We start from the raw sequence: 22,292 nt of genomic DNA, 5'->3' as shown, positions 1-22,292 counted from the left end.
GGAAGATCTATAGAAGAGAGGATAAAGAGCACAATATCTACTCCAATTCGTTTCATTAAATTTGTTGGAAAAGGGAGAGCAATAAACGTGGGTGAGATAGATTGGACGTGTAGCAATTCCAAAAGAGGGAGAAAATTAAATTAAGAATAGAATAATGGACCAAAGTGTAAGAGCACCAAATGAGGATACTTTTTGGGATTGGTTGGAAAGCTGTTTGGATTGGGATACGTGTGAAAGCTGCCAACATTTCATTATTGCACACTAAACCCAAAGTTGCATTATAGTACTACTCATCGTTCCCTCCCAATCAAACTGATTTGTGTTTTTTACTTCTGATGTCCCAATGAAATTAATTTATGATTATTTTTTCTATTTGTCTATATATTAGTAATGTTTATTTTGTTCTTTTTGTTCTTGTCCTAATAAACTCATCAACTTATATTGTCTGCTACTTTATGCACTTTTCAAATTTTTATTGTTAAGTTACTAGATCTATTGTTGTTGATGATTTTGACTTTTTTTTAACATTTTTTATGTATATTATTTTTATCACTTAGTAATTGTTATCACTTTTGATTCCGTTATGCAAAAATGAAAAGTATACAGATTTTTCCTGAACAATTACACAAGCACGAGTGGTCGTGAATCAATAAAATGGTCTTTTCTTAACTAGCTTAGTCGAGTCAAGCCTTAATTTCCTATATTTATATTAATATCAAAGAAGTTCGTTAAAGTCTGGATACTTCAAAGCATTTTCGACAAGGAAATTAGATAGAGTGAATCAACATTCTTCTACCAAAATTGAGGTGGATACATCAAAATCACAAGAAAACAATTTATGGAGATTGTGGAGTCGCTGTTTAGTTAAAAATAAGACCTAGAAATAAAATTTAGTACTATTTAGCTAAAAATAAGACCAATGAATTAAATTACTTTGCAAAATCCTAAATAGCTAAACCCATAGTAATTAATTTCTTTATTACTTTTCTTAGTTCTCTAAATTTACTCTTACTCTGTCCAGTGGCGGAGGGAGTTAGAAAAAGGGGGTATAATTATAGCCCTAAACCTTTAATAATATTCTAGAGGTTTCATATCTAAATAATCTACCTATCTATATATACATACATATATAAAGGGGAGTTTTCTAGATATTTACATTAATTCCATTTAGTAAATCAATTATATAATCAACTTATCTCTCAGTTTGAAACGAAGACTCTTCATCTATTCTCAAGATTAGGCTTTCAAAATGAATAGATTAGAGAAATTAATTATAATTTTCTATATTGTAAAAATTGTCCTTAATTGTAAAAGAATAGTAGTGCAAACATACCTTCAAAATATAATAAATAAAAGTGGATCTAAACAAATGCGTAAATGTGGTGGTCTTGGGCTTTATCTCTCTTCGGCTCTCATTTTTCATTTTCTCTTAATTATTTAGGCCCAATAATAACTCTTCATACCAATTTATAACTTTAGAATCATATTAGGAGTACGTTTTATAGTTTGTGCAATTCATTATGTTATAGTAGTACATTTTGCTAAAAGAGTTATATACAGTATTTTCCATGATTTTTATTTTTTCCGTATCTGTAAACAAAATATAGACATAATTATTTTTTTACCGTTTATTTTTAATAGGACGGGTTTCTTAATTTGCCAAAGACCTGCAAGCTATCACTAATAAATATATAAAAAAATAACTTTGTAATAATACTAATAACATTAAATATATGGTTAATAGACATTTAAATTATCTACCACAAAAATTCGTGAATCCCTTACACAACTTTTTGTCTACTTATGTTCACCTCTATGGAACTTTATAACTTTGGATTTAATACTCTTATCCCCTTATAATTACATATTCATCAATATTATACTCATATCTCCGTCCAAAAAAATAATCTCATTTATAGAAGACACGATTTTTCATGAGAAATTGATAAAGTAAAATAGATGAGAGTAGAAATACATAAAGTATGATAGGAAAAAAGAAATGAAACTATTTTTAATGACAGAGGAGTGTGAATTAAGGGCATCCATAATGGGACGCCCTAAGCGACGCCCTATGCACCGCCACGTCAGCATTTTATCCTCCTCCTATTCCACCTGCAGTGGGGCGGACTATAGCTCGCCCTAAGCATTTTACTTCTATTTTGTATTTATATTTTTATGTTTGCAAATGTAAAAATAAAAATAAACAAATAAAAACAACACAATTAAAGGGAAATTCTAAATTTACTTAATTAAAAAAAAGTTACAAAATAAGAAATTAAAAAAAGCACTAAATACAAAAAAAGGAGGCTAGTCTAGAGAAGTCCCAACTTGCGGCTGAGGCCATCGATCATCCGCTGGATGCCCTCGATTTGAGTTGGGTTGGTCGCCTGCATGAGGGCGGTGTGCGCGTCCAACAACATCCTGTAGTCGGAGGAGGCTGCCAAATCCGCGTACGCATGGGCCGCAGTCGAAGTCGCGGACGTCGTCGAACTCGGGGTCGGCGACGGGGCCTGGCCAGGCGGCACGGCGGAGGAGGATGTGGCCTTGCCCTTGGAAGCCTTGACGCCAGGGGAAAGCCGGGAGGACATCGGTGTGCCGGAACTCTCATCCTCGAACACCGGACTGTTGAGGTCCATTGGAGACGCGCCGCTATCGCTACTTGTATAATCAGCGAGGGTGCGCTTCGACGCCCTCCTCCTCGCCGCCGTCGATTGGGAATCACACCACCAACAAACTTCTTCTTGTCCCTCAACAGCGCCCAGGACTGGTAGTGCTTGAAATCGCCGTACAATGAAATGTACGACTGTATCGCTTTGTCCCGCACATCTGTGAGACTCTCGCCACTGGCCTGCTCCCTCTCGCACTTCTCGTACTCCCCCGCGAACAAATTTACCTGTTTCTTTATTTGATCCCAGTGCTTGCGGAGCTGCTCCCTGTGGCGCTTGTACGCGTACGCCGGCTTGGCCGCGTTGTATTTCTCGGCGATGCGCTCCCAATACGTAGTCACCTTCTGGTTGTTGGCGTACATCGGATCCTCCGAAACATCAATCCAACATCTCGTCAAGACGATGGATTCGGGGTCGGAGTAGTTCGTCCTTCCCGGGGCGAACTCTTCACACACCTCCGTTGTAGGCAACTTCTGGGCTCGTGCCTTGGTCCGTGGTCCGCTTCTTTTTGGTGGCGGACCCAGACGCAACGGCGGCGGAGGGAGCGGCGGCGACGGCGGAGGGGCGGTGGCAAGGTGCGGCGGCGGAGGAGGGGCGGTGGGGAGAAGGCTCCATGTCGGACAGCCCGTATGAATCGGTGCTGAAGTCGGGATCGTACTCGGCGTTCGTGTCGAATGGTTGGTACTCGTCGGGTTCTGTACCCGGCCATCGTGCACCACCGAACATCGGACTATTCAGATAATCTCTGGAATCCATTTTGCTTGAAATGTAGAAAATGTAGTGAATTTGAGAGTGAAGTGAAAAATGAAGTGAAATGAGAGGAATATATAGGTTTTGAAAATTTAATAATAATAAAAAAAAACGGAAACGCGTCGCATCGTCCGTGACCCATCGTCCGCGTCGTCCACAGTGGCGGACGATGCGACGGACGATGGGTATCCTCCGCGCATCGTCCGTGATGCTGCAGTAGTGGACGATGCATCGTCCGTCGCATCGTCCGCCCCATTGCGAATGCCCTAAGATCACCTTTAAGCATCTACCATAAATGCCAAAAATTGAGGATACGAAATTTAATATTACTATAAATTTCCATATTAATATTATATTATTTCCCTCTACAAAAGTGGACAAATGGCATTATATAATTTAGTATTCTCTTTTCCTAGATTTGTCTTCTCTCATCTAAGTTTGTGATTGAAGAACAACTTTTTGTCTCCTACCTTACTATGTAGAAAGAATCGGCACTTTTGTGCCTAAGAATTTTGAGGTACGTTAAGCATTTTTTTTTTCCACAGTATCTCTAATCAAATTTAGTTCTATGTTACATGAGAAAAAACCCTACAGGAATTGGAAACAACTCAGTTTATGGGTTGTGATATATCAATATGGTCATCAAGGCAAAGCAAATACTCCCTCCGTCCCAATTTAGGAGTCCCGGTTGAATATTCCATAAATGATATTAGATCACACATTCCACTAACATTTTTTCACTCACATTTTATTATAAAACTAATATAAAAAATTAGGATTCACATCCCACTATCTTTTTTCACCAACTTCCCTTTACATTTCTTAAAATACGTGTCGAACTCAACCGGGACTCGTAAGTGGGACGGAGAGTAATATGCCATTGCGACAAACGAGAACTATCACAACATATCATTTCTCCACATTCCATGAACGTCGGTGAGGTAGATTGCACATGTAGCAATTCCAAATGAGTGGAGAAAATTAAATTAAGAATAGAAAGAATGGACCAAAGTGTAAGAGCACCAAATGCGGATATTTTTTGGGATTGGTTGGAAAGCTGTTTGGATTGGGATACGTGTGAAAGCTGCCAACATTTCATTATTGCACACTAAACCCAAAGTTGCATGAGCAATCAAATTGAGTTATGTTTTTTTCTTCTGATGTCCCAAATTTCAATGTAATTAATTTATATTTATTTTTCTATTTGTCCATATATTAACTCCATCCGCCCTACAAAAAATGTCTTATTTGTGGGATGGCATGAGATTTTAGGAGATTTTGATTTTTATTAAATGAAGAGAAAAAAAATATAATTTTTATATTCATATGAGAGATAACTTTTTCCAAAAAATGAGAAATGTGACATTTTTTTTAGGATAAATTAAAAAGGAAAGTGTGACATCTTTTGTGGGACAGATGAAGCAGTGATGTTTATCTTGTTCCATCAATTCACTCTTTCAATTGTTTTGTTCTTGTCCTTTTTCTTTGATATATTAATATATAGCCTAATAAACTCATCAACTTATTTTGTCTACTACTTTACTATGCACTTTTCATTTTTTTATTGTTTAGTTACTATATCTACTGTTGTTGATGATTTTGATTTTTTTGGTATCTTATAACATTTTTTATGTACATTAATTTTATCATATAGTATTTGTTATCACTTTTGATTCCACGATGAAAAAATAAAAAGTGTACATATTTTTTCAGAACAATTACACAAGCACTAGTGGTCGTGAATTAATAAAGTGATCTTCACTTAATTAACTTAGTCGAGTCGAGCCTTAAATTTCCTATATTTATATTAATATCGAAGAAGTTCGTTAAAGTCTAGATACTTCATAGCATTATCGAGAAGGAAATGAGACAGAGATTGTTCATGGAATGACGCAACATATATACTAGGTACTAGCATTACAACGTGGCTATTGACAACCGAGCGTACTACAAATCGACCTGAATTTCGGGCGACGGCTGACGATAGGTCTACTGAAGCACAAAGGGCGACGGAGGAAGTACATAGAGAGTCATGTGAAAGATGGTAAGAGATGTAGAGCGACTCCAAACGAGGCAGCGCAAAAAGTCGATAAAAAAAATCCAGAGATGAGTACTCAAGAAAATAGAGATAATGAGAGATTAGGGAGGCGCTCAACGTCAACTCTTCATCTATTCTCAAGATTAGGCTTTCAAAATGAATAGAATAGAGAAATTAATTATATTTTTCTATATTGTAAAAATGTTCCTAATTGTAAAAGAATAGTAGTGCAAACATACCTTCAAAATATAATAAATAAAAGTGGATCGAAATAAATGCGTAAATGTGGTGGTCTTGGGCTTTATCTCTCTTCGGCTCTCATTTTTCATTTTCTCTTAATTATTTAGGCCCAATAATAACTCTTTATACCAATTTATAACATTTTGCTAAAAGAGTTATATACAGTATTTTCCATGACGTTTATTTTTTCCGTATCTTTAAACAAAATATTGTCTATTAGTAATTTTTTTTACCGTTTATTTTTAATAAGACGGGTTTCTTAATTTGCCAAAGACCTGCAAACTATAACTAATAAATATATAAAAAAATAACTTTGTAATAATATTTATAACATAAAATACTCCCTCCGTCCCATGTTAGTCGCACTTTTGATTTTAGGCCGTAAATTTGAAATTGATTTTTTAGTGTAATTAAATTAAAATTTTATATGTAATAAGACATCACTTAATAAAGGACCTCTTAACTTAATCTACCATATTAATTAAATGCATTAATTCTAACTTAAACTATAAATAGTATAAGGAGTTTGTGACGTGCCGAAAAGTAAAAGTGCAAGTAACATGGGACTGAGGGAGTATATGGTTAATAGACATTTAAATCATGAAGTCTCTCTTCTAAGACATGATTATTAGAGCATGAAGAACGCTACTGGGCCGGGCCGCAACTCGCGAGTCCCGGCCCGTGTTTAGCGTTGGACGACGATGCGGCTCGGCCCAGGCCGGTCCCGAGGACGCAGTTGCGTCCCGGGGCCTCTCCCTCCGTCACGTCCAGGCCGGCGATATGCGTGCCCGGGCCGCATCGGTTGCGGCCCGTCCCGGCATTATTTGCGTTCGGGCCGGGCCGCAAGTCCCCTCCGGTTTTTTTTTTTTTAAATTCGAAAATGAATATATAAATATCACTCTTCCATCCATTTTCAAATCACTTCAACTTCATTCCCTCTCACTCACCATAAAATTCGAAAAATGAATCCTCGGCGTGAAGGCCAACGAGCAATCGAAGCTCAAATGGCTCGAATGTTAGAGACGGCGATGCCCGCAATCCAAGAAGAAATCAACAACGAGGTGGAACGCTATCAAGCTGCTATCCAAGCATGGAACGAGCAACACGACCGGGTACCGCGTACTCGGATGTATATCCACCGAGACCGTGAACAAGCTGGTTTGCGGCTTTTCATGGATTATTTCTCTGCAGATCCTCGATGGAGTGATCAGATGTTCCGTCGCCGGTTCCGGATGCGGAGGAATGTGTTCTTGCGCATTGTCAACGCAGTTGTGGCTCGTGACGCGTACTTTATGCAAACCTTCGATGCTGTCGGGCGGCAAAGTATATCGACTTTATAGAAATGCACATCCGCCCTCCGCCAACTCGCTTACGGAACAGCTGCAGATATGTTTGATGAGTACCTCCATGTGAGCGAGCATACTGGACGCGCTTGCCTAGCCAAATTCTGTCGGGCAGTGATTGAAGCATTCAAGGACACATACTTGAGAAAGCCAACGTCCGACGATGTTCGCAGATTGGTGCGAATGCACGAGGAGAGGCACGGCTTCCCGGGGATGCTGGGCAGCATCGACTGTATGCACTGGCCGTGGAAGAATTGTCCAATGGCTTGGAGAGAAGCATTCACTAGCGGGCATAAGGGCTCGCATCCAACGATTGTGTTGGAGGCCGTTGCCGACCAACGGTTGTGGATCTGGCATGCCTACTTTGGAGTCGCTGGGTCGAACAACGACCTCAATGTGTTGAACGGGTCTCCATTGTTCAACGACTTGTGTGCCGGGCGAGCGCCTACCGTAGAGTTCACGGCCAACCACCGTCGGTACACTATGGGGTACTATCTGGTAGACGGGATCTACCCTAGATGGCCCGTGTTCGTGAAGACCATCACATGTCCGACTACGGATAGGAGGAAGTTGTTTACCAAAAAGCAAGAGGCGGCTCGGAAAGATGTGGAGCGCGCATTTGGAGTTCTCCAATCACGTTGGGCTATAGTGAAGGGACCGGCCCGTGGTTGGCACCGTCCGCTAATCGCCGACATCATGTATGCATGTATCATAATGCATAACATGATCGTTGAGGACGAGGGAGACAACGCCACTGACTGGAGCGACGATCCGCTCGTCAGCGCCAGCAGTAGCTACACTGTCACCGATCCGATCGTGCAAGGTGTTCCTCCCGACGTGCGCAATGTCATGGCTCGTTCAGCGGCAATGCGCCAAGAAGATCAACACACACGCCTCCAAGCGGATCTAATTGAAGAAATTTGGAACCGCAATTGACTTTTGTTTTAAATTTTTTTTTTTCGAATTTTTAAATTTCAATGTTGTAATTTTCTATTTTCCGACTGAACAATGAATTTTCTCGGTTTTAATTGTTCAACGTATTCTATTTTACGATTAAAATATGTTGTGAATAGTGCAGATGAATAGTTGTGGCCTGAGTTGTGGCCTGCGGTGTTAGATGAGTTGTGGCCTGGAACCCCTAATTTGAGGGAATGATGATGTGGAGGGGACTTGCGGCCCAAATCCGGGCCAGGGTTATTCATGCTCTTAATACCAAAGGAGAAGCCTACACATATATGCTCGCCAATCTTTAGCTCAATATATGCGTGCATGGTAATTTTATTTGATATACTTACCATTTATGTGAAAAGTAAAATATAGGGGTGAGCAAAATAACCGAAACCCGAATATCCAAACCGAACCAAACCGAAAATTTGAAATTCGGTTTGGTTTTTTCGTTTTTTCGGTTCGGTTCGGTTTTAAAAATACAAAAATTTCGGTTTTTCGGTTCGGTTCGGTTCGGTTCGGTTTGGGTGGAAAAAAAAACCGAAAAACCGAATTATATTTTAAATATATTATTATATATTTTTATCCTATTAATTTAGTATATTATATCATATATATAATATATATTCTTTTAATATATTTTTATATAATAAATATTATATATATTCTATTAATTTTATATTATATATATTTATACTATTAGTATATACTCCCTCCGTCCACGAAAATTCGTCCCGGTTTGACCGGGCACGGGTTTTAAGAAATGTAATGGAAAGTGAGTTGAAAAAGTTAGTGGATTGTGGGTCCTACTTTTATATATTAGTTTTATAATAAAATGTGAGTAGGAATGAGTTAGTGGAATATGGGGTCCACTACCAAAAATGGTAAAGATGAAATGGGACAAATTTTGGGGGACGGACGGAAATGGAAAACTAGGACAAATTTTCGTGGACGGAGGGAGTATAAAATAAATTAAATTAGATATATTAATATATACTATTTTATTCGGTTTTTCGGTTATGTTTTGAATTTTCGGTTTCTCGGTTTGGTTCGGTTTTTAAGTTCGGTTTTTGGTTTTTCGATTTTTGGTTTTTCAGTTCGGTTCGGTTTCAATTTTAGCCTAAATTCGGTTTTTCGAGTTCAGTTCGGTTTGGACGAAAAACCGAACCGAAACCCGAATGCACACCCCTAGTAAAATATGACGGATTGAATGACAAACCATGACTTATTGTATTTTTCAAAAACTTCAATTGTCATGCATGGCACGGGTGAGATACTAGTTGATTGTAATGACCCAGTGATTGAGTTTTCACCTCCCCAATTCTAGGCGCAGGTTCGACCCCATGATTGGACCATTTTATACTTTTCTATTCCTATTCTGATGAGATTAATATTGTAACGATCCGCCCTCCTAGGGTATAATAAATTCGGCGGTCGCTACCTAGACAACATAAATACAACGAGAGCAAGGCTAGGGTTTCATTTAAAGAGATTTGACCTGGGTATTTAACGTGCTATTGAAGTAATAAGACAACAGTTTAATCAAGAAAATCAATAAAGAGTAGATAACATAAATGACGATCAAAGTCAAGGGTTGACACGAATTCAACAAAACAAGATATGTCTCAATCTTCTAATCCTAAGAGAAATAAGTTTGAAATGACTAAGTAATAGAAATGAGTTTCAAAATTTAGCGGAAGCATCCAAGAGAAAGTGAAGCCATGTATGGAGACACGACTACACTCGAAGTTCAAAATATCCATCTTATTAATTAAGTTTGCTCAACACCCGCCAACGCTCGTCGCCATTCAACCTGCACATAAGGAAAACACATAGAGGGCTGAGTATTTTGAAATACCCAGTGAACTCGTTGCCAAAACATTTTATTTAATAAGTTATGCCACCCTTACCATAGTGAACTCGAGTTTTAAGCAGTTATAAAAGAATATCACGAGTATCACAAAAATTTTCTTAGACTGGCCAGTCAAACAACTCCCCCACTTTTCTCATCAATTATCACAATCACAATCACAATCTTTCCATGGTGCGATGAAAGTGTGGCCACACTTTTCGCCCACGAGACCGGCCGACTAGCAAGGACGGCTCCCGATCCCACCGTGTACACAGCCTGGTAGTGTTTGCGGCCCGTACTCAAACCCGAATTCGTTTATACATATCCATAGCCACTGTAGCCTAATGGAGCGTACTCACAAACTAGGCATCAGACACACAATATCATCAAAAACAATCACAGGCATGACATAACGTTTCAAACCACCCTTATAACACCAATCAATATTTTTGCAAGAAAAGAGAGTTTAAGAATAAAGCCCACCTCGACTGCTTAGATTTCAAGTATGTTCTTTCCCTTTGTTATCCTGCTTCGCAACCGAGGTTTCACCTTTTTACCACATAGGAACATATCACAAATCAGTTTCAACATCAACTCCTAAATCATGCATGTCTCAATGTTTCCCCTTTTTCCCACCGATCCAGTTTACGTTTATCATTCAAACCAAGACATATTCATCATATAAGTTTATTCACTCAACAATCTTAGATCTAACATCAACTTATGTCATACATGAGGGTCGTTAACGTGTCACACCCACACACACGCACACACACACGCACGCACACACGTACAAACACGCACATATATTTTCCAACCACTTAACCCACTTTCACTCAATCTAGATGCATGGGGGTTCAAGAATACCGATTAATCGGTTAGAAAGAAGAAGATTTATATATAGTTACCTTTTCTTGTCAAAACGAACGGTAGAAACGAAGTAGAGACTTGATTCTTCAAAAATCTTGAGGCTCAAACTCTAATTCTTCTCAAAAGATGAAGAATTATTGGAGAAAAATGGGAGAAGATTGAGAGAGAGGGAAAAAGGGAGAGGGGCGTGTGATATGGGGTGGGGTGGGGTGGGGGGGGGGTGGGGGGGGGGGGGGGGCGATTTCTTTGGGGGCTAGGGTTAGGTTTCTGATGCACTATTTATTAGCACTAAAAATACCTGCAAGTTTACAGGATAGATCTAGTATAGCTAAAGGTCAGTACCGGGATATCGAACACAGGGAATAAGATTGCAACTGTCTATCATATACTAAGCGTTATATACTATCTAGAGACACACATTATTTTTGGTTTTTGGTTTTATAAACTAGACATAAATATAAATAAATAAAATAAAATAATACAAAACAGGCTAAAGAATGTAGAGTTTTAGGATCCAACTAATATAACCTAGTGATGATTAATCTCATAGAACCTTTACCTTTATGTGTCTCCAGGATTATTAGGAAAGTCGCGATTATCAGATAAGCCCCCTCTCGAGTGTACCTATCCAGTAGATTAGACTCTAACTATCAAAGTCTCATTCTAATAGATTAGATTCTAACTTCTTAAGTTCGTAAGACTCAAGTCCTCACAAAGGGTCCCCTCTCTCGAGTGCAGATAAACCTATGTGTTGTACCCGTTCCTTTTACCACGTAAAACTAGCTATCTCTCGATTAATCTAGCTAAACGGACATAGTTCTAAAGTTGGCCAGACAAAAGAACAATAAAAGCACAAGAACAAGCAAAACAATCACAAGAGCTAGGAAAAAGTTCAATTCTATAAATCAAAACATGTTCATAATAGTCTTCACAAAAACCATACAAAAGATATTTAACTACTCATAGACAAGTAGTAAAAATCAATAAAAGTACTAGACATGAAAGAAATAGATAAAACACAAGGTTGATTCTTCAATCTTCAGTCTCTCTTGCCTGGATCTGCAGAGCTCCGCTCCAATGGGAGATGGATGAATTGATGTGTGAAATATGGAATTGAAGAATGTGTAGAGGGGAAAGGATTGGAGGTTCTGAGATGAAGATTAAAATTAGGTTTAGAGGTATTTATAGGCTGGAAAAAGGTTAATTTTCGTGGCCTTCAAGATATGGGAGAGATTTGGCTTCACAATATAATAATTTATTTTCTTTCGTGAATTTCCGCCTAAATTCCCGTCAGCTTTGACTGCACTGCGCAACGTTCGTAGAATAGCCATAACTTTCTCCACAGAACTCCGATTGAGACGTGTGAGATATCCACGCGAAGCTCTTTCGAAGACGAAGAGAATGGTATACATTAAGCATCGATTGGACTTCAAAATCGCTGGAAGAATAAGCTCGAACAGAGGCTGCTGCACCTTGGCCTTTTTGCACCTTTTTATATCTTTTTCTATCATTTATTAAGAAACACATCAAAAATACCAAATGTATAACATATGCAATTTAAGAACATAATTTGCATGATTGACATTTAAAACGAGTCAAATCTAGCCCTTAAAAACATGCAAAATCCGTGTTTGTCAGTTTCTCTCCTATTTATAGGGTTAAATAAAATCTTTAGGTAATTAAATAGAATATTTGAGAAGATTTGATTCTCCACAATTAAATAAAATAAATATTGTGAAGTAGAGAGGAAATGAAAAATGGTGTTAATTAAGGTAGAGAAATAGGAGATATTTTTCGAAATCTTGGCTATTTAATTAGCCAAGATTTTGTTTGGTATTTTACGGAGTAGAATACAAATAAAATAAAAGAAAATCTCCTATGTAGAAAGGAAAAGTGGCGTGAATTATGGGGAGAATAGGGAGTAGGCGAATTTTGCCTATGATTTATGTGTAGGATTTATTTAAATATTCACGGAGAAGAAAGATATCACGGAGCAGAATAAAAATAATAATTCTCCTACTAAGAATAGGGAATAGGCGTTAATATTGGTTCTTCCATAAGGAATAGATTTTAAATATTAACTAAAATAAGATATGGCAAGATCTCCTTGAGGTATGGTAAGATTTGCTAGAATATTTATATTCATTCATGGAAGAGAATAAATAAGGGATCAAATAATATAATAAAATAATCCCTTTCTCCCATAAATAGTAGATTTTCAAAAATCTCCTTGGAATAACATAGGGGTCGAAAATTTCATAGGGGGAATAAGGAATAACCTGACTTTGGATTTAATTTAGATAAATATCCCAAGAAATAAATTAAATCCAGAAAAATTAGGATTTCTCTCCAATAATTTAATGGGGTTCGAAAATTTCAAAAATGAAAATGTGGTTAAAGTATTTATGGAAATATCCTAATAATCTCACTCACCCTTAAACAATTAAATCACCACATAATTTCACCTTTTCAAATATTCATAAGCCACGTCATATACTCAACGAGTTTGACTTTTCAAACTCCAACTCAACCCTAGACGCGTCTCGGTCATAAGAACTTATGGAATAAATTCGTTCATCATTTAATTCGCGTCTCCTACGTCATCAGTAGTATTAATTAAGAAATTTTACGGCTCTAAAATTAGGGTTCGAAAAAGTGGGGTGTTACAAATATATTTATTTTTAACCCATTACTAATGCATTTATTTAAAATTGGTAATGTCTCCAATCTTTTATTATATTTTTTATATTTTCGTAAGTTTGTTATGAAGCTTAATTATTTTTTATTATATTTAATTTTTTATATTTTCTATTTGGCATGCATTAAACTTTTGAATGTGTTTTTTACTTGTTTTTAATTTATTTATATTTATCATTTTCCAATATTTTTTAAAGTGAATCTTCTGACTGAAAAATAATGACATGTTAAAATGAAGATAAAAGATTGATTCTAAAGCTCCAAATCGATATGTCCACTAACTTATTTGATTTCGCATGCTTTTATGTCTACTAAAAAAACAGCTTGTAAAATAAATTCTGTCACATCTTGTTGCAACAGATGAGAATTTTTTAGGCTGACGGCAGCAGCTCAAAGAATTAAAGGCCATATCTACATATACACGTATTATCGAAAAGGAATTGTCTGCCATATTCTTAGCTATTCATATCGTATAGTAGAAGAAATTTTTCGAAAATTGATAAAATGAATGATAAATTTGAACCAATAAACTAAATCATAATATTGCATTGGGATATGTGGTTTGAGAGTTTAATTGAGGCATGGGCTTCTGCCTTGCTGACTAGGTGTTTTTAATTATTTTAACCAAATTGATACGTTATGAAAATTTGGATACAAATAGGAGGGGGAAAACATAACAATATAGCAGGGGACATGAGATGTACAAATAAAGTACTCCTATATGATGTATCTAATGCTAATTAAGATTCATACAGTCCATAATTTGGGTGAACCATCCTAGCTATTCATCTACCTAAACTGTAAATCAATGCATGCAAGAAAACGAAATTAATTTATATTTCAGAAAAATAGCAACCACAATATGCATATAGTAAATTATAACAGTGAATGCTAATGATACATATAATATGTGTGTGATCTTTGCTTTAAATTGGAGTAGTATTCCTATGTTGCCCAAATTTGAATATTCTACCTCACATCTATATACATACATGACTTGATATAAATAATATTGCAATTTTAAGTTCTAATTCTAATTTTGAATCTCATCGTAAATAATTAGCTAGACTAAGTTTTTATCGAAACGAATATATATTGCATGATATTTACCCAAAGAAAACAATTACTAGAAATTTAGAGCATATATTGGAATCCTAGCTGACTATTTAATGGGCACGGCGTCTCTTTCATATAGACCGTCCAGATTTATTTTAATCCATTTAGTAATTCTAAGAATAAATAACTTATAGTTTTTTTAACTTAAAATAACCAGATCTAATTATTTAGACGAGGGAAGGAGAGTCCACTATCAAATAATTATTGATGGCATTTATACTGCTACAATCGATATTTAAATCATTCAACCATAGATATTTGATCCCTCTCTCATACATACACCAACAAATACTACAAAACAGAAAATACACGTATCAAACATTGAAATAAGTAGGGACAATCTCCAAGAAATCAGAATATTTTAGTTAAGGTAAGATCAATTACCTCTATATATTGGTAATTATATTAGTACACCTAAATATACAACTCATAGTCAACGAATAATAAGTCTTCTTTCAAATCGACCTATCCAATTTAACCCCACCCCCTACCCAATGAACTCATACCCATGCTTGCTATACATATTCAACGAACAAGAAATGCATATGTACAAACATAGTCTTTCTCCAAATTAATGTTCTTGTCCTAATTAGCCGCGATGCTCAAATAGGTAGATTATCATTTTCACTCGTAAATTAAGACTAAACTAAATATTTCCCACACATAAACACACCTTCTACACATTTATCCAACGTAATTATAGTGGTTGTAACCAACGGTAGCGCCGATCACAGGGTGATTGATGGTTTATGGTCAGTTTGCCACCACCCTGATCATGTTTGCCATGACATATTAATAAATTTTTGACAAAAATATATATTATTATAGATCCAATTCCAATTAGATTACTATTAGTCCATATGTTTCTTAAGTACATATTAAATCATAGTAATTCACCAAATTAATAAACCACATAATCACGTCGAACTCATTAGAGAATTAGACAATTAATTAAGCGTCGAGCAGCAACCGGGATAATTTACATGCTGTCCACATGTGATGTGTCCATCCATTAATAATTTCTAAACAATCAGACATATCACGATGAGTGATTGCACCTTAAAGTTCTTTTTAAAAAAGTCACATTTGGTTCACGGTAAACCACATTTGGAACCGGCGCGCGATTGATAATGATATTCCAATATACTAAAGTCACTACCACCATTTGGTTCACGGTAAAATAAAAAAGTATAATGGAACGAGTTAAAAATACTAACCTTTATTATTAACTCTTTTTTCTGGCGTATCTTTAGCTTATCCTTTATTTTTAACAACAATTTAATTAAATTTGTGTATTTAACTAAGGGGCCAATGGGAAATTGGGGGTCTAACATTAAATTTCTTAAATGTTAGCAATTAATTTCATTTTCTTGCATGTATAGATTTACAGTTTACAGGTCTCCGACTTTTTTTTTTCTAAATTTGAAGACAAAACAAGAATATAAAGTGTATCAATATGCATACTCAGTTATAACAATCATGTTCAAACTAAAGTGTGAGTTCGGATTTGGATCTTCATTTGTTACATATAATCCTAATTTTGTGTGTGTGTATATGTGTGTTTTCAATCAAATTAAAACAAGGAAACATATTTAATTATTCATTATCTAAAGTCAAAACACTCGGATGTAAACATATATCTGTATAATCATAAATTTACATTTAATTAAATACTCCAAAATAGAGAGATTAAAAGAACATACACTGGGTATCGGTATTCTGCGCAAGTTTCCTGGCTAGAGAGACTTGGGGGGACATTATCAGAATAATCGCGATCAAAATGTTAAGAAAAACAATTACTTTCCTACCCATATTTGAGATTGAAATTTAGTTAAAAGAGTGTTGCTTGTTTGTTGGATTTGCTATTCAATTTATAGATAAATTTGAGCAATTGAGTGGTGGAGAATAGACGGATGCTTTAGCTACTTTTCTATCGTTTATAGAAATTGAGAGAAGTCAATGTAGTCATTCCAAGATTGACGTAGATGTGGATTGGGGAATGGGGAATGAAACTTAATTACTCCCTCTGTCCCCCATTAAGAGTAGCACTTTGACCGGACATGGATTTTAAGAAATGTAAAGAAAAGTTGGTTGAAAAAGTTAGTGGAATGTGAGACCCACTTTTTTATATTGATTTTATAATAAAATGTGAGTGAAATAAGTTAGTGTAATGTGAGACCTATTTACCATTTATGGTAAAAATGAAGTGCTACTCTTAATTAGAGATGGACCAAAAGGGAAATTAGTAACTCTTATTCGGGGACGGAGGGAGTATTTGATATCGTTTTGTTGGAGACCGGTAAAGCATTGAATCCCAGATAGATAGGAAGGCCCACCCAAATGATGTTCTGTATGAAACTTAATTATTTGTATATCGCGTCATGTCATGTTCGGTGCTTAAATTTTGGCAATAACAATGAACTTCATCAATGACAATAAGAACAAATCTAATGAACAAGAGCAACACTCTTTATTGATTAAGTAGTGAGTTAATTAGTTAGTAGTTCTACAATGTAATCACCTGATTAACTTCTTAATCATGTTTATGAGTCACCAGAACTTTATATTTCTTTCATAAAAGACAATGAGTTGAATACATGTTTTTGTCAACAGCAGATATGCTTTAATGGGTCCCACAAGAATTTATCTTTAAGAAAATGAAATGTAGTATCCGTACAATACGTGATGACTCTATATATATAATCACCTCGCCTAACAGCTCACACGCCACAATGTCACTAATACTCCTCCTGGTAGTGTCCGGCGCCCTCCACCTTGCCGGCGGGGTATGCCTCCCGCCATCTCACCCCCCACCTCCACCACCGCCATCTCCGCCGCCGCCTCCACCGTCGCCTGTGCCTGGTGGGGTCGACTGTCCCCCGCCTTGGCTATCTCCTCCGCCACCGCCGTCGCCAGTGCCTGGTGGGGTCTACTATCCCCCGCCCTCACCGCCATCTCCTCCGCCGGCCCCCGTTCCTGGGGGCAACAACTGCTCTCCCCCAATGCCAACATGCTCCGTCGACATCTTCTCAATGTCGGCGTGTGTCGACGAGATCGGCTGTTGCCCGCTCATTGCGGGCTTGCCCCAGCTGGAGGCCGCCATCTGTGTGTGTGCTGCCGTAAAGATTAACGCTTTTAGCCTTAATCTTTACGTGCACTTGTTGGTCGGCTGCGGGATGACCCTGCCGGACTGCTTCACTTGCCCGTAGGAGGGATGGATCTACTACTTGTTATCTCCCTCTTTATCTATATCCTAAATAAACTTATTTGCCTTTCTTCTTAATTACAGCTTTTAACTTTTATTGCTTTCTGTTATATAACTTCACTACTACTAATCTACTTATCTACACAAAAAATCCCTACTCATGCTAGTTGCTACTACTAAAAATGGAATAATCCTCACGAAAACTCCATAATCATGTGTATTAGTAGAACGAGTAATATAACTTCACACTTGTCATATTTACTAACCACACTTAAATAAATGAGCACGGATTATATAATAGTATTATATTATAGATGATGGACCATTAATTATTGTAATAGACTTGCCAAGCCTAATTTATACATTACAGATCCGATATACAGGAGTAGAGTATATATAAATATATCCCCAAGAAAGTCTCAAATGCCTATAATTAAGAATCGTTTAAGTAGGTATTGCTTCATTTCAACACCATTTAAATAGCTAATTTAAGTTTTTGTATCAAATTAATAAAGAATAAAAGCTAATTTTAAATATACTACTACTATTTTTATACTACTATTTTAAAGATCAAATGATATGCTTGTTCATTTATGGGTAACTGAGTCATGACATCAATTTTTTATGCCTATATATGATTTCTCTGTATGTGTTTATATATAGTAGTAGTACGTTTCTAGGTATGGGTGTATCATGTACATCAGAAATTTTAATTAATTGCAATCGAATTTGTATATTGATGCTTCAATTTATCATATGATTAAATCTTTCGAAAATCTGCCAGATCACATGATATGCTTGGTCATAATTTAGAATAGAAATTGACCGAGTTTCCGAGTCTGGAGTTGGATCGTCTATCTGACCGATAATTATAACTGTACATGACTAGTAACAATTTCTAATAAATATAGTGTCCTTGAGCTTTCCCGTGAATGTAGGATTATTGGCCGAACCACATATATAGTTGTGTCGTGGCTATTGTTCAAGTTTATTGCTCGTTATCTTGTTTTGCTGTTAATCGAATTGCATTCAGAAAAAAACATGTGTGGTTGATATTCATAGTTTCTATAGTCAACAAATGTTTATGTGGAAGGAATATGATTGATTATTATTATATGTTTTACTTTCATACTTTGCGTCCAAACTTTTTTATCCATATCTCTCCTATTTTACATACTTTCACTATTTTTCTTCTCTCTTACTTTACTAATTTTTATTAAAATATGTAGCATCCACAAGTGAGACTATTTTTATGGACGGAGGGAGTAATAAGTTGTAATACCCCAAAACCCACCTTAGACGGAAATTGATTTTCCGGTGCTATAAATCGCCGAAATTATAATTTTCGGTGAATAATTCGAAATAATTAACAATATATATTTTGATAATTCAATAAATCATGAAATAGAGAAATATAGGTCTTAAATAAGTGTGAGAAAAGATATGTGAGCAAAGAATTGAGTTTTAAAGAGTTTGAACAAAAGTCATGGATTAGAGTTTTTCGATGATTTCTTCGGGAATAATTAGAAATATTCGTTATGCAATAATTTATATGGAATCTAGAAGCTAAAATAATAAGTATAATGTAAGCTTGAATTAAAAATGTATAGTGTGTGAAGGAATTTTAGAAAATCAAAGAAAAGTTTTTTGATAAATTGAATGTTTAATCGATTAAATTATGCTTTGATTCTGAATTAGTACTAAACTAGAATTTAGTTGCAATAAGATGGTATATATAAATCATAAATGTTGAATCGTATGATATGAAAATAATTTAGCACAAGAAAATAAATTTAGTTAGGAAAATTAAATAGAATAAATTAGTAGATAAATATGAAAACTTCTAGAATCTGTCCACCTCACTATAACACTTGTCCAACACTTCTTCTTCCTCATATTTTGATAGCTAAAGTCGTGGCTCCATAGAGGAAGAGAACGGTGGGTTCTTAAGCTCTTCCTCCCTCTCGATTTCTCATGGTATCGTCATTCTAATCGCTTAAACTCTAATAAATCAAGTAAGTTTTACCTATCCATACTATTTTTATAGCTTGAAAATTGATACATATATATTGTGTTATGATATCAGAAAAATTAGGCCTCTTGGGGTTGGAATGATTAAACCATTTAAATTTCGATATGTTGGTGTTTACGCGACCGTGGGCCTTCGTTCACTATGGTTTGATGTTTGAATTAGAAGTGGGATCGCATGGATATTTGATGTGGATGAAAATTCGGGCTAACACGAATTTAACGGATTTTCCGACATCGAAAACCTAGTAGGGATTTATCTTAAAAATACCAATGTTAAGTTTATATACTTGTGTTATAATGGAGATAATTAGGAATGGATAGTCATGGTGTTACAAGTTAAAGTGTGATACTATTGGAATCATTTTTTTTATAGTGTGAATTTTGAGAAATCTAGTTAATATGTCTATGGTATAAGTTATGTACTAGAATTTGTAACATCTCCTATCTGACGGCAAGGGATGTTTCATAAGCACTCCATAAGATATAGATTCATAGGTTCAATTTTAAATTTAGGCTTAGTCCACTTGAATATTGAGCCCAAACATAATAAAAAATATGAGGCCCAAAATCCCATTTGCCTTGAGGAACTCAAGTCCAAAAAGAAAGAAAAAATTTGAACAGATCTTCCTCTCATGTTTGAGTAAGGTAGACTGAGGACTAAAGAAAAAGATGATAGTTATTGTTTAGAAAATATAAATATGTGTCGCCCAATATAGAAAATATGATACCAAAGTACTAGGGATTAGGGGAGTATGGCTGGTACTCAAGTGTAATATCACGATCGTATTTTTTAAGAATAGAAAACACAGTTTTGATCACGATTAGGGGAGTATTAAAGAAGCGGGAAAGAAAGGAGAAAAACAACACAACTCGACAATAGCTCGGAATAAATGGGAATGGCTCGACTAAAATCAGAGTATCAATTCAACAATTAACAACTAGAAACGAATATTATCTCAACAATACTTGAAATCAAAAGAAACAACATTCAGCGGAAGTATTCGAGAAAATAATATATTACGTATGAAGGCATAATATGTTTGGAATCTTTTATTTGCTATCTTCTTCACTTTCATGCTCAACACCCACCGGCTCGTCGTGGCTCAATCTGCACAATCATATGCACGGTTCAGTACTTGATGCACTCAGTGGACTCATGCTGAAAATATTTCATAAAAAAAAGTATTTATCATGCCACCATGGAGTGACCTCGGGGTCTTAACTTTGAAAATGCCCGAGAAACTAAAATCATTTTCATCGTAAAATTCAGTTGATCAACCATTTTCCCATAGATGTCTATCATATCTGGACCATTGATGACAAGGAATATGGCCACATTCCAAGTTACTAGATCGGTCAACTCGAAAGATGGCGCACGATCTCCCATAGGCGTAGGGACTCACTCTCTAATCAGACCCGAATTCGATTAACCATAGATGGCAAAAGCCACATCAGATAGGTTCTAAAAAAAACAAAACATGGCATGACAAATATTCACATCATTTTTCACATCAAAATATGCTTTAGAACATAGTACTTATTAAAAAAAAAAGCTCACCTCAATCACTTAAAGTCTTAACTTATGTTCCATTTCGTCCTCAAAAAATGTGCGTGAAGCCGATTTGATGTACTCTAGGCTCAATCTTCCATTCAAATAATTTGGCCTAAACCAAATTAAGTCCAATTCATTTCCTTTACTAAAACAGGAAGCCAAATATTTAAACTAAAATCACTTGGCCCAAACACTTAAATAAAACAAGGCCCAAACCTTCACTCTTTCTCACCTAACGTGAAATCCCATTTTGGGATTTGAAGTCCCCAAATATCAGCACCTTACTCTACTATATGTCTTGTTACGTCAAGAAAATTCTAGAAACGTGATATACCTAATAATTAGTACTACATGCTATCCAATTAATGTTTGATGCACGTACATCTATTTGATACCAAACTATGAATATCAAATCTCAATCGCTGAATGCAAAATTGTTAAAATGATAGTATGTTGTAATTTGTGGAAATCGATATTCATTATAATATCAGGGATATACTCTAGTCCGTAATCTACTCAACGCAAATGCATAGTTAGGGATATTGGAGATTTTTTTGTCGTAAGAGATGAAGGAAAATATTTGTTTCTACTAGTGAAATAAATAAATTGATTCCATCTACAAAATTAACCTATTCACTAAATATATTTGATTCAATCTACAAAATTAATCTAATTGGGGAGTGTTATATTGCTAACTCAATACCTAATTGCTAACTACAACTAAATAATAGCCATTAGATATTCAAATTAAGGGCCTAGATCATCAACCACGAAATGTCAATACGATCAACAAAAAACGTTAATAAAGCCATATGATTAATTCCATAAAATATCAATAGGGGTATTAATGTCAATTAACTACATGTTTAGTTATAACTAACTTTTAAAAGAAATCCCAAAATGTTAAATTCATATAACATATATCAAATTAAAGATAATTTTATAAGGATTTCAACGATATCATACATGCATATGTTCCGACGTCAA

The 22,292-nt window shown here is 35.8% G+C and overlaps 3 long non-coding RNA genes across 3 annotated transcripts; 1 reads left to right on the top strand and 2 right to left on the bottom strand.

Moving 5' to 3' along the window:
* Window positions 1-9,519: 9,519 nt before the first annotated feature.
* On the bottom strand, window positions 9,520-10,878 carry LOC148930889 (uncharacterized). Its single transcript, XR_016137349.1, has 3 exons — window positions 10,743-10,878; window positions 10,318-10,383; window positions 9,520-9,795 (listed from the first exon to the last, which is right to left on the bottom strand). It is a non-coding gene; the product is annotated as an uncharacterized LOC148930889 (long non-coding RNA).
* A 707-nt stretch (window positions 10,879-11,585) lies between these two features.
* On the bottom strand, window positions 11,586-16,419 carry LOC148930888 (uncharacterized). Its single transcript, XR_016137348.1, has 2 exons — window positions 16,221-16,419; window positions 11,586-12,208 (listed from the first exon to the last, which is right to left on the bottom strand). It is a non-coding gene; the product is annotated as an uncharacterized LOC148930888 (long non-coding RNA).
* Window positions 16,420-19,631: 3,212 nt separating this feature from the next.
* Window positions 19,632-20,146, top strand: LOC125216286 (uncharacterized). Its single transcript, XR_007175399.2, has 2 exons — window positions 19,632-19,737; window positions 19,809-20,146. It is a non-coding gene; the product is annotated as an uncharacterized LOC125216286 (long non-coding RNA).
* The last annotated feature ends 2,146 nt before the right edge of the window (window positions 20,147-22,292 follow it).

This window comes from Salvia hispanica, chromosome 3 (genome assembly GCF_029641045.1).
Source record: "Salvia hispanica isolate PSC_SH4W2 chromosome 3, Shi_PSC_v1, whole genome shotgun sequence".
Lineage (NCBI taxonomy): Eukaryota > Viridiplantae > Streptophyta > Magnoliopsida > Lamiales > Lamiaceae > Salvia > Salvia hispanica.
This window is presented reverse-complemented; position numbering and strand designations above follow the sequence as displayed.